At 33.8% G+C, this 11,035-nt stretch overlaps 1 long non-coding RNA gene across 1 annotated transcript; it reads left to right on the top strand.

Moving 5' to 3' along the window:
- The first annotated feature begins 1,091 nt into the window (after positions 1-1,091).
- Positions 1,092-2,225, top strand: LOC127745619 (uncharacterized). The gene is made up of 2 exons (XR_008006740.1): positions 1,092-1,969; positions 2,062-2,225. It is a non-coding gene; the product is annotated as an uncharacterized LOC127745619 (long non-coding RNA).
- Positions 2,226-11,035: the final 8,810 nt, after the last annotated feature.

Raw genomic sequence — 11,035 nt, forward strand, 5'->3', positions numbered from 1 at the left:
GAGGCAGTTACTTATTTAGATAAGAGCAAGCCAGTCCCTTTCGTCGTGTCTGACCTCTCAAAGAGGTCGGGTATCCAATAGAAGCCATCCTTTGAGGTGGACCTTGTGTTTTTATTGGGCCTAGTTTTATAATTTAGGCCAGAATATGAACAAAAGGTGATTAAAGCAAGCTTTGATAAATTGAGTTTAAAATAAATTAAAATTTTTATTTAATTTTATAATTATTAAGTATTTTTCTATTTAAANTAATCTATGATGTACGGACACTGATATGACACGATACAGGACACACCGACACACGAATTCTAAAATCTTATAAGACACGAGAATATATATAGATACAACAACAACAACAACAACAAAGCCTTGTCCCACTATGTGGGGTTGGCTATGGGAACATATATAGATATAAAATATAAAGTATTTTTGAGATAAATTGTAATGATATTTTATTATTTTATTGATAGTAAAATATAAATTAATTTTTTTAATTATTTTTAATGTCTTATTTTAATTATATCAAGTATTTAAAATATTTTTATTTTTAATAAATAATGATATATACTATATCTAAATTTATTTTAAGAATATATGTTAAGAATAAGACTGGACACGCTGACACGTGATGGTATTTAGGTGTGTCCAGACGTGTCCAGAGAAGAATTTTTTATTTTTTATTAAGACACGGTTGGACACAGCAGATACGTGTGTCGAACGAGTGTCGGTGAGTGTCGTGTCTGAAATGTGTCCGACACACAGACACGGTAACTTAGCGAAGTGTCTGTGCTTCATAGACAGTCATCCACAAACACCACAAACTTGCTTTACCCATCGCCAACAACTTTCTCAAGCCATTATTCATCAACCCAATTATTTTACAACAATTCAACACAATATGTATACATAATGTTATTTAGGTGTGTTCAAACATATTTGGAGAAGAATATTTTACTTTTTATTAAAATATGATTGGACACAACAGCGTGTCAGACGAATATCATGTTCAAAATATATTCGACACGCGAATATGACAACTCAACAAATATTCGTAATTAACTCAAAAATTCCCAAATCCAACCCTAACCCTAATTTTCACTCACCTTTACCCACATTAACACACACGCCGCACTCACCTCACCCCTCACCCACCTTCCACTGTAACACACACATGGGAAAAGAAAAGAGAGAAAGGAAGGAAGAAGAAAGAAGGAGGGGCAAGGAGGGAGACGGCGCCGGTGCTGCCGTGGCCGTCGCTGTCACTAAGAGGGAGAGAGAGAGAGTTCACGGAGAAGAGAGAGGGAGACACACGGAGAGAACCACCGCGAGGAGAGGAAGAAGCTGCCTCGCCGCCAAGCCGCTACCGTCGAGGATCCCGTCCACGTCACCATCGCCGAGGAGAAGTCGCTATCATCGCCGTCCTCATTGCGAGCTGTCGCCGTCGTCGTAGAATCCATCGCCGCCGCCGAAGCTTCAAAGTCACCGCCGTCGCAATGATGGAGGCCCAAGGAGAGAGAGACGAACCAAGAGTCCAACGGGAGAGAGAATTGGATGCTTCGCGGGAGCTCTGTCACTGCCCAGCCATCACCGTCGCTGCGGGTTGCATCGCCGAGCCTCGGTCGCCGGGATTAACTGCCAGTAATGGTGTTCTTGCTTCTAGTTTTCATTCTTTTGAATTTTTGGAACCTTGTTGTCACTGCATGGCTGTTACAGTTGCCGTCATCGGCATTTTTGGTTGCCGCAGTCACTTGAGGTAGCTGTTGGAGCTGCTGCCGGGTTAGTTCGAAGTTGTTGCTGCTTCATTCTGTTGTTACGGTAAGTGTATTTTATTCCAGACCGTCGCAGTTAGTGTTCAATTATAACTTGTTAAAGAATTTAAGGTATCGGATGTCGTAGGGTTGTGTACTATTGTTGCATTCTGTGTTTGTGGCTGCTGGAATTGCTGCCATAGCATTCTTAGTTGTTCCTCATGGTAAGATCGAATCTATTCTACCTCTTCGCCATAGTAATTTATTCTAGTTTCGCTTAACCTCACTTTTCGCGTTAAATTTAAATCTACGTTAGATATGTTGTTGCTGTGATCATTGCGGTTGCTTGGAGATCATTGAGGTTGTTGCCGCTGTTGAGAATCAACGATAATAAAGGGTTTATTGTATTAAAAATGCTGCGGACTTGATTCCTCGTGGTATGGGATTATTTTAAAATAAAATTGCTTTGGACTTTGAATACCTTACAAGTTTAGTAGATTAATGTAAATGAATGAATGCTTGTGATGTAAATGATTTTATGTTGTGATTGAATATGTTGTGTTTGAAAGATAGATATTATGATGTTTGGTCATGTTGATTCTGAATTTTAGATTGAAATTGATAATGATTGATTTTGTGACGGACCTGGAAATGTTGAATTGAAATGCTGATTTTATTGGTTAAGGTTGAATTGAGGGAACCTATGAAGGGTGGTAAACTTCGGTTTTTAGGGGAGGTTCTGTCGGAATTTTTGAAAAAATCGAAGGGTTTTGAAAGCTTTGGTTATGGTTTTAAAAATGAGTTTGGTTTGATTAATTCATCAAAAGAAATATGGCTTGAGTACTTTTTTAAGATTTTAAAGCAAGTAAAGTAATGGATTTGAGGATAAATGCTTTTGAGGTTTTTTAATTAAGATTTTCAGTTTTAAATTAATATGGCTTGGAATCTTAGTGAAAAAGTTTAAAAGTTTGAAATGATTTTGAAATTGGTTTATAATTTAACTTATTTAATTTTGAATAACAACAAAAAGGGATTTATTTATTTAGTTGAAGTTTTAAAAAGTTAAATTACTTATTAATCCACGGATTCGGGTCTAGGAAATATGAACGGAGATAATGTTATTAGAGTTAAGCAATGGGGTTGAAGGGAAAAGAGATACTGTAGAATATGTAGTTAAGTTGTGATTTATAAGAATTATGAGATAATGGTTGAAGATTTTGGGAGTATTAGATTGATATTGAAAGAGATTGAGAAGTGAAGGATTGAATTAACGATGAGTTGATATGGTTGAATGAGATGGTGATTTTCAGGATAGATATGTAATTCCTATTCAAGTGATGGTTTTGAGAATAGATGGGTAATTCCTATCCGAGTCATGGTCTGAGGATAGATGAGTAATCTCTATTCGGCTTATGGTTTGAAGCACCTGCCTGAGTGGATGAGTAATGCCTACTCCAAATTGTGGTGAAACACCAGCATGGGTAAACGAGTAATACCTATTTTGTGTTGTGGTGTTCCATATCCGGGTTATCTACCGGGCATGTCGAATTTGGCTATAGAACTGACAGATGAGCTTATTAGCCATAGGACTGTCATGCATCATTTGCATTTATATATTTTGTTTGGGAGTTCATTGGTAATTGGCTTGCTTACTTGTTATATTGTATTTACCTGCTACTTGATCTAATTGCTGTATCTGCTCTCCATACTTGTGTATTCCTTGTATATTTTGTATATGTTTGAAAATTGAGAGATCCTTTATGCTGGCGGTGGTGAAGCTGAGGGTTGTTTCTGTTGTGGTAAGGGAGGTTGAGGTAGATTGAACTAGGTATTATTTTATTTCTCTAGTTTATGTATTGGATGGATAGGAATGAGCAATGTAAGTTTGTTGGGGAGGAAGCCCTTAGGCGCATTTTTGGTCCTTCCTTTTTATAAACATTTTACTTTACAGAATTGTAAACTAAAAGAGTTTCTTTACGACCTTTCAAAGTAAGTCTTCCTACAAAACTTTTTCAAAAGGTTATTTCAAAGATAAACTATTTTTATAATGAAATTCTTTCTATTTGCAAGTATTTCTTTGCTTTGATGGTATTCTTTTTCCTACCGAGAACGTGTGGTTTGTTCTCATCCCTTTTTATACCCAATATTTCAGTGACAGGTTCAGAAATCTTTGGCACGAAGCCGTGACCAAACTTTATATATATATTTGTATATATATTTGTATTTTCTGTTTTTTGTTTAATTAAGATTTTTCTCCTCATCATTTGTCATTTTGAGTTTTTAGAGGGACAGGACTTGTATCTGAGGATTGTTGAATAATGCTATATATTATGTACTATGGGAATATGATTATGTGTCAAGTGGTTTAAAATAAAGACATTCGTTTTTATAATTAAAATCCGGCTGTATTTTTGTGAAGGTTCAATATTAAATAAATATAGTACTAAATAAAAGGTATAAATGTAAGTAACGCTTGGACTTTTAATGCGATCATGAGGTGCTAAAAGTTAGAGTGCTACAATTAAAACGCTCCAACTATTATTTCCGTATTACTATTAATAATGCTACACATTTATAAAATTCTCTAGATTTATCGTTTTTATAAGATTAAATTAGTGTATATTTTTTGTAAATTGCACGAGATAATTAATAAATATTATGAAATTTTTTATTAAAAATTAAATAAAAATATATAAAATAATTATTACTAAAAATATTTTTGCAAAATTATAATTAAAATCAAAGTTTAACGATTTTAATATTAAAAATATAAAAAATAATTAGTTTTGTCTTAACTAATTTGAACTGGTTAAGTGGTCATCTTCCATTAAAATTTCACATTATGATATGGTTTTTAAGTTTTTAAACTTAGTCTTATGTCATTACTAAAACATCCTTGTTGAATATTAGTTTTTATGAAAAGAAACAATGATAACTTATTATTTAATATATAATTTATTCTATTGGAAAATGAATCATTATCTTTAAATTGGTAATATTTTCTTATTTTTTTACACTATTTTATTTGACAATAATTATCATTAAAAAAAATAATTATATTATCTTATAATATAATGTACAAAGTAATTTTTTATTTTAAAATTAATTCTGGTTAGTAAAATAAAATTTAAAATAATTTTTTATACAAATTTGAATTTGAATTTATAATAAATTAACAACTTACCCTTTTTAATTTAATAACAAAAACAAAATTAATTAGGTGCAATATATTTGTCATTTAATAATTTTAATAATTTAAATTTTGATTACCAAAAATTGAACTAAAAATTAATTATAACTTAATAATTGATAATAATAATAATAATCGATAATACATACATATACACACATATATATAATATATAATTTATTTAATTTTTTGACAAGTTTAATGCATAATTTATTGAGGATTAGTTTATTGTCCAAAACTTTTTTTATANAGTTTACACATAAATTTTTTTACAAAAAAATTATCATATATAATAATTATTAATATATGTAGTGTCATGTATATATTAAGATGATCTATTTTAATTATGTGAGTAATTATTATTTATTTTTTTATTACGTTAGTATATAATATTTAAAACTAAAAAAAGAAAAAAAGAAAACTATAAATTTTTTTAGTTTGATTAAAAATTCTCTTGTAAGTATATCTAACTTTTATATATACTAAATATAATAATATTTAATAGTATAGTATTTGATATAGTAATGATTCAAAACATTAACTCAAGTGAGCAAGATCTACCTAGGTCCATTGTTAGGATTTCAAATCCAAATTAGGTTTATTATCTTAGGGCCCAATATAAACCCCGCGAAATTAATAATAATTAGCTAATAAACTAATTATTGTTTAAAAAATAAAAAAATAAAATTTTATAATTTAGAGAGGTAGAAATATTTAAAATACGAATTTTGACATTAATTTTAAAGATTTTGGCATAAAATTAGATTAACAGGCCAAATTGATTGGACTGGATTCAAACTGGACCCAAGGCCCAACCTGTAAAACTCCCAAATGAAGCTTTCTTCCCCATTTTTCACTCTGGATACGTTGAAGAAGAGAGAAATAGTGTTAAAACCCTAACATCACCTCCAAAAATTCAATCGTTCATAACTCCCAACTCCGATTGACGAGCCGTTTTTGGTCATGTATTCGTCTCGAAATTCTCTTCACTTCAATACGAACAAAGTGGTAAGAAATTTGCATTTCTTGCCCAGTTCTTCCTCTCCTGAATTTTGTGAATTTTGAGTTTGGGTATTGAGAAATTGAATGATTTTGATGGTTTAGGTCTCTAGCAGCGAGTAATCACTGGGTTTTGTCTAATTAATTTGTAGGTAAGGTAAGAAACTGCTGAATCCTTGTAAATCATTGAATTAGTGAATCCTACGATGATTATAATGATATTCTGTGAATTAGATTGTGTTCTTGTTGATTTGGAGTTCAATTTGGCAGTTTAGAATGAAATTCGAGTGATTAAGATTGAGGAATTGACGTTTGGAAGCTTTGACGATCGAATTTCTATCGGTAAAGAAATTTAAAAATATAATCGCGTTGTAAGTATAGCTTCTAAACCAATAGAAAATCCCTTCGTACAAACGTTTGGTTGTCACAAGTAACAAACCCAATAAATTTATAAACCGAAGTATTCAAACCTCGGGTCGTCTTCTCAAGAAATTGCAGGGAAGTATGGTTTATTATTGGTTATGTAAAAACAATATTTTTGGGTTTTTAAAAGGTTGAACAAGAAGAATAAATGGCAGAAAAAATAAATTAATAATTATAAAACTCTTGGCAAGGTATGAAAATCAGAATTCCTATCCTAGTTATCCTTATCAATGGTGATGAGAATTATATTTTTTACTCCCACTAAGTCAAGTGGTTAAATTAAATTAACACCTAAAGTCCTAGTCAACTCCTCAGGAAAGACTAGAGTTATAGGAATCTAAATCAATCAGCAAAGATATCAATTATCAATCACAATGAGTTTGACAACTCAAGAGTTACCAATTAATCAACCAGAACCAAGAATATAAGAAACTAAATAAAAGTCATATGTCTGAAATACCTCAAATATTAATAAGAGAAATCAAATCCAACATAAAGAGTTCATAAACAAAATTGGGGAAATAAATAAAAAGAACATTGAACATGTGATTGAAGAAGATGAAATCCTAATTCCAGAGGAATCCTAATCCTAAATCCTAAGAGAGAGGAGAGAACCTCTCTCTCTAAAAACTACATCTAAACCTAAAATTGTGTGTATGATCTGATATCCTGAGTCTCTGCATGTTTTCTGACTTTAATCTGTGTTTCTTGGCCAAAATCTGGGTCAAAACGCGGCCCAAAATCGTCTTCAGCGTATTCTGTAATTTCTGCAGATCGCGCATGTCACGCGTACGCGTCGGTCATGCGTACGTGTCGGTCACGCGTACGCTCGGTCACGCATACGCGTCATTCAGCGATTTTCCTCTCCACGCGTGCGCGTCAGGCATGCGCTCGTGTCGTTTGCGCGAACTCCAATCCACGCGTTCGCGTCAGGCACGCGAGCACGTCGCTGTGATTTTCTCCATTTCGCGCGGTCGCGTGAGCCATGCGTCCGCGTCGCTTCTCGCTGGTCATCTCCTCAATTTCTTGTGTTCCTTCCATTTTTGCAAGCTTCCTCTCCATTCTCCAAGCCATTCTTGCCCTATGAAGCCTGAAACACTTAACACATGGATCACGACATCGAATGGTATAAAGGGGAATTAAAATACGTAATTAAAAGATCTCTAGGAAGCAAGTTTTTCAACCATAGAACTAAACTAGGAAGGAATTGTAAAATCATGCAAATCATATGAATAAGTGGGCAAGAATTTGATAAAAACCACTCAATTAAACACAATATAAACCATAAAATAGTGGTTTATCAACCTCCCCACACTTAAACATTAGCATGTCCTCATGCTTAGTTTAAGGAGATAAAATAAATGAGTAGGAAAAAGGCAAGACTCATGCAATGCAACCTATGAATGTGAATGCAACTACATGCAAAATGTTTCTACCTACTTGGTTAAAAGCAAACAAGTTCTCCAAGACAAATACAAACCAAATTCCACTAATTCAAATTATACAGTGAAAACAAGTAAACTTGTAAGAAGATAGCTCATGAAAGTAGGGAACATAGAATCAAGCACTGAACCCTTACTGGTAGTGTATATCACTCTAACTCTCAAGTGTCTAGGATCAATCACTCTACTCTTCCCTAGTCATGCTTTCTCAACCTTGTTCTTCATCTAACTAATCAACAAATATTTAGCATACCAATGCAAACATCATGAGGTCTTTTCAGGGTTGTAATGGGGCTAAGGTAAGGGTGAGGATATATGTATGGCCAAGTGAGCTATAATATGAATCTTTGACTAACCTAAGCTTTCACCTAACATACATACACACTCTATGTAGTTCTAAAAATCACACCCAGCTACCCATAATTTCCACTTTTGTATAATTTTCATACTCATGTACCAAATTTTTGATATTTCTTTACTTTTATCACATGTGCGTTGATCTTTAATAAAGCTTAACATTGGGATAAATTTTATCCCCTTATTCACTTATTTATTGATTTTTTTTTTAAACATAACTTATCAATGCACATGAATTTTTAATTTTTTTTTATTTTACATGAGTAGGTTCCCAAATTCCCAATGTTAAAATAAATTAGAGACATGATACATTTCCTTATTAACCCAAGTTCCCACAGTTTTCCCACACTTAGTTGATGCACAACCTCTATCTTAAGCTAACCAAAGATTCGATTGTGATATTTAACTTATTTTTCTGCTTAAGGCTAGTGATGTGGTTATAGAATTAATGGGGATTAAAAGCTCAAGGTGGCTAACAATGGTGACATAAAAGGGTAGGCTTACTTAGGATAAGTGAGTTAATAATCAAATATGGCCTCAATCATATGCATGCATGTAAATACACTAAATAATAGATATATAGACTGAAACAAAGTAAAGATTGCAATCATAGAGAAGAAAACACATAAGAATAAAATATTATAGTTAAATAATGTAACCATATAAATAAGCTCAAAATCTCACGAGTTGTGTGTTCTTAGCTTTTTAAACTATGTTCCAAATACAACTTCAAACAAATTTAACAAAAAAATTTCAATTTAAATTAGTGAAATACTATAAAAATTTCTTGAAAAAGAAAATATTACTTCAACCAAGTAGTAACTAAATTCATAAAATCAAACAAACATGCAATCAAATATGCAAATGCAACAATGAATAAACAAAGAAAATAGAATATTGGTATTGAAAAGAAGGTAACTAACCCCTGGAAGTCGGTATCGAACTTCCCACACTTAAAGATTGCACCGTCCTCGGTGCATGCCAAGATGTGCAAGTGGATGGGTTGTTTCAACTGATACTTTTCTCCAAAGATTGAGCAGATGAACTTGTTTGTCTCCCTATTAAGAGGCTTTTCCTCTCCCTTCGTGGTGGCCATCCTGAAAGAAAAGGAAAAAAAAGAAAAGTAACCCAAAAATAAAGATAGAAAACAAGTAAAATATGGGTATTAATGCCAAATAATGAGGGTCTCAATTACATGGTAGCTACAACATTCAAGTGAGAAAACAGTAGAGGCACATGGCAAATCAAGAGTGCAAAAATTTGCAACAATGGGGGAATAATGTGGGTAATAAAAGACAATATAAATTCATGTCAATGCAAAATTAATACAAGTATCATAAAAGATTAGCCTTGACTTAAATAATATTACCCAACAGTGTAAAACAAGTCACTAAGCACCAAAATAATACCAGAAAAGATACAACAGTTGAATATGAACAAGTAATACCAATGGAAAAATAATAAGATTAGGAAAGAAAATAAAAATATGCACAAAATTAAAATGCAATGAATGAAATATGCAAATAAATTAAGTAAAATAGAATTGAAGTGAAGAGGGATGAGAAGTTAAAGAGATAAAGTAAGAAAGAAAGAAGAAAGAAGAAAAGATAGAAGAAATTATGATTAGAAAAGAAAAGATAAGATAATTGGCACTGATTAGGATAAGTTGTGTGGCGCAAGGGACGCGGTCGCGTGATGTGCAATAAGGTTAGGTGACGCGGACGCGTGGGTCACGCGATCGCGTGGCCTAATTTGTGCGATTGGCGCGAGTGCAGCCTCGCGTTCGTGAGACTCTCTGTTTCAAACTCATTTTGCTAAAAATCTGGGTGACGTGTTCGCGTGGGTGACGCGATCGCGTGAATGGCCATTTTTGAAAATGACGTGGACGCGTGACGTACGCGTTCGCGCGATAGGGCGTTGTGCTTCTAGCACCATTCCATCCCAACTCCAACATAACTTGCTGCCATACACCCATTTACGTCGATTTTACAGTGTAAAACCCGGTTAATTAATGGCTAATTAGCTTATAAATGAGAATTTATTCTAGAAAGCCCAAAATGTGATTTTTGTGGCTAAATATGATAGAGGAGATTGAGACGAGAATTTCGGTACCAATTTTATAGAATTCGGGCCAAGATTGGACCGAACGGGCCAAACCGGGCCAACCGGACCCAAAGTGGGCCCTTGGCCCAACATAACTAAACCAAAACCCTAGTTTTCAGCATTCTCTCTCCTCACTAAACACACTCACATGCTGAAAATAGAGGCCATGGAGGGGAGAACTCTCTCTCAAGTTCTTTCTCTCTCTTGATCTTCAAACCTCCATAACTTTTGATCTAGAGCTCCGATTGCCGCTCCGTTTACGGCCACGCGTTCACCGCGGAGAGCTATACAAAACCCATACAATTAATCTTGAGGTAAGCCACGTTTTGCTCTTCGAAATTCCAGCCTTGTTTTCGAGTTTTATGAGAAAAAATGTTGAGATTTTGGGCTCTTTGATGTTATAAGACCCAACTCTCTTGAAGGAGAAGGTTAATCTTGTCTCCTTGGACCTTGGGTGTGGTAAGATTCTCAATCCTAGTGTAAATTGTTGATTCTATGATGTTTGGGTATTGAGATGTTGTGTATGGGTATGATGATTGTGGCTTAGGTTGTGTATGTGTAAATATTGGAGCTTGATTGGTGATATTGAAAAGCTTAAAAAGGGATTTGGTGGTGAAAATCTGTTCTTGGAGGTGTTGAGGCCTTGAGAGCTTGTGGATAAGTGATTTGGAAGTGCTCCGGTTGAGCTTGGGAAATCGGCTAAGGTATGGTTTCGGTTTCCCGTATCTAATATGTAATGTGGTAGGAAATACTTAGGCTAGAGGCCCTAAGATAGG

The sequence above is a fragment of the Arachis duranensis genome, chromosome 3, assembly GCF_000817695.3.
Source record: "Arachis duranensis cultivar V14167 chromosome 3, aradu.V14167.gnm2.J7QH, whole genome shotgun sequence".
NCBI lineage: Eukaryota > Viridiplantae > Streptophyta > Magnoliopsida > Fabales > Fabaceae > Arachis > Arachis duranensis.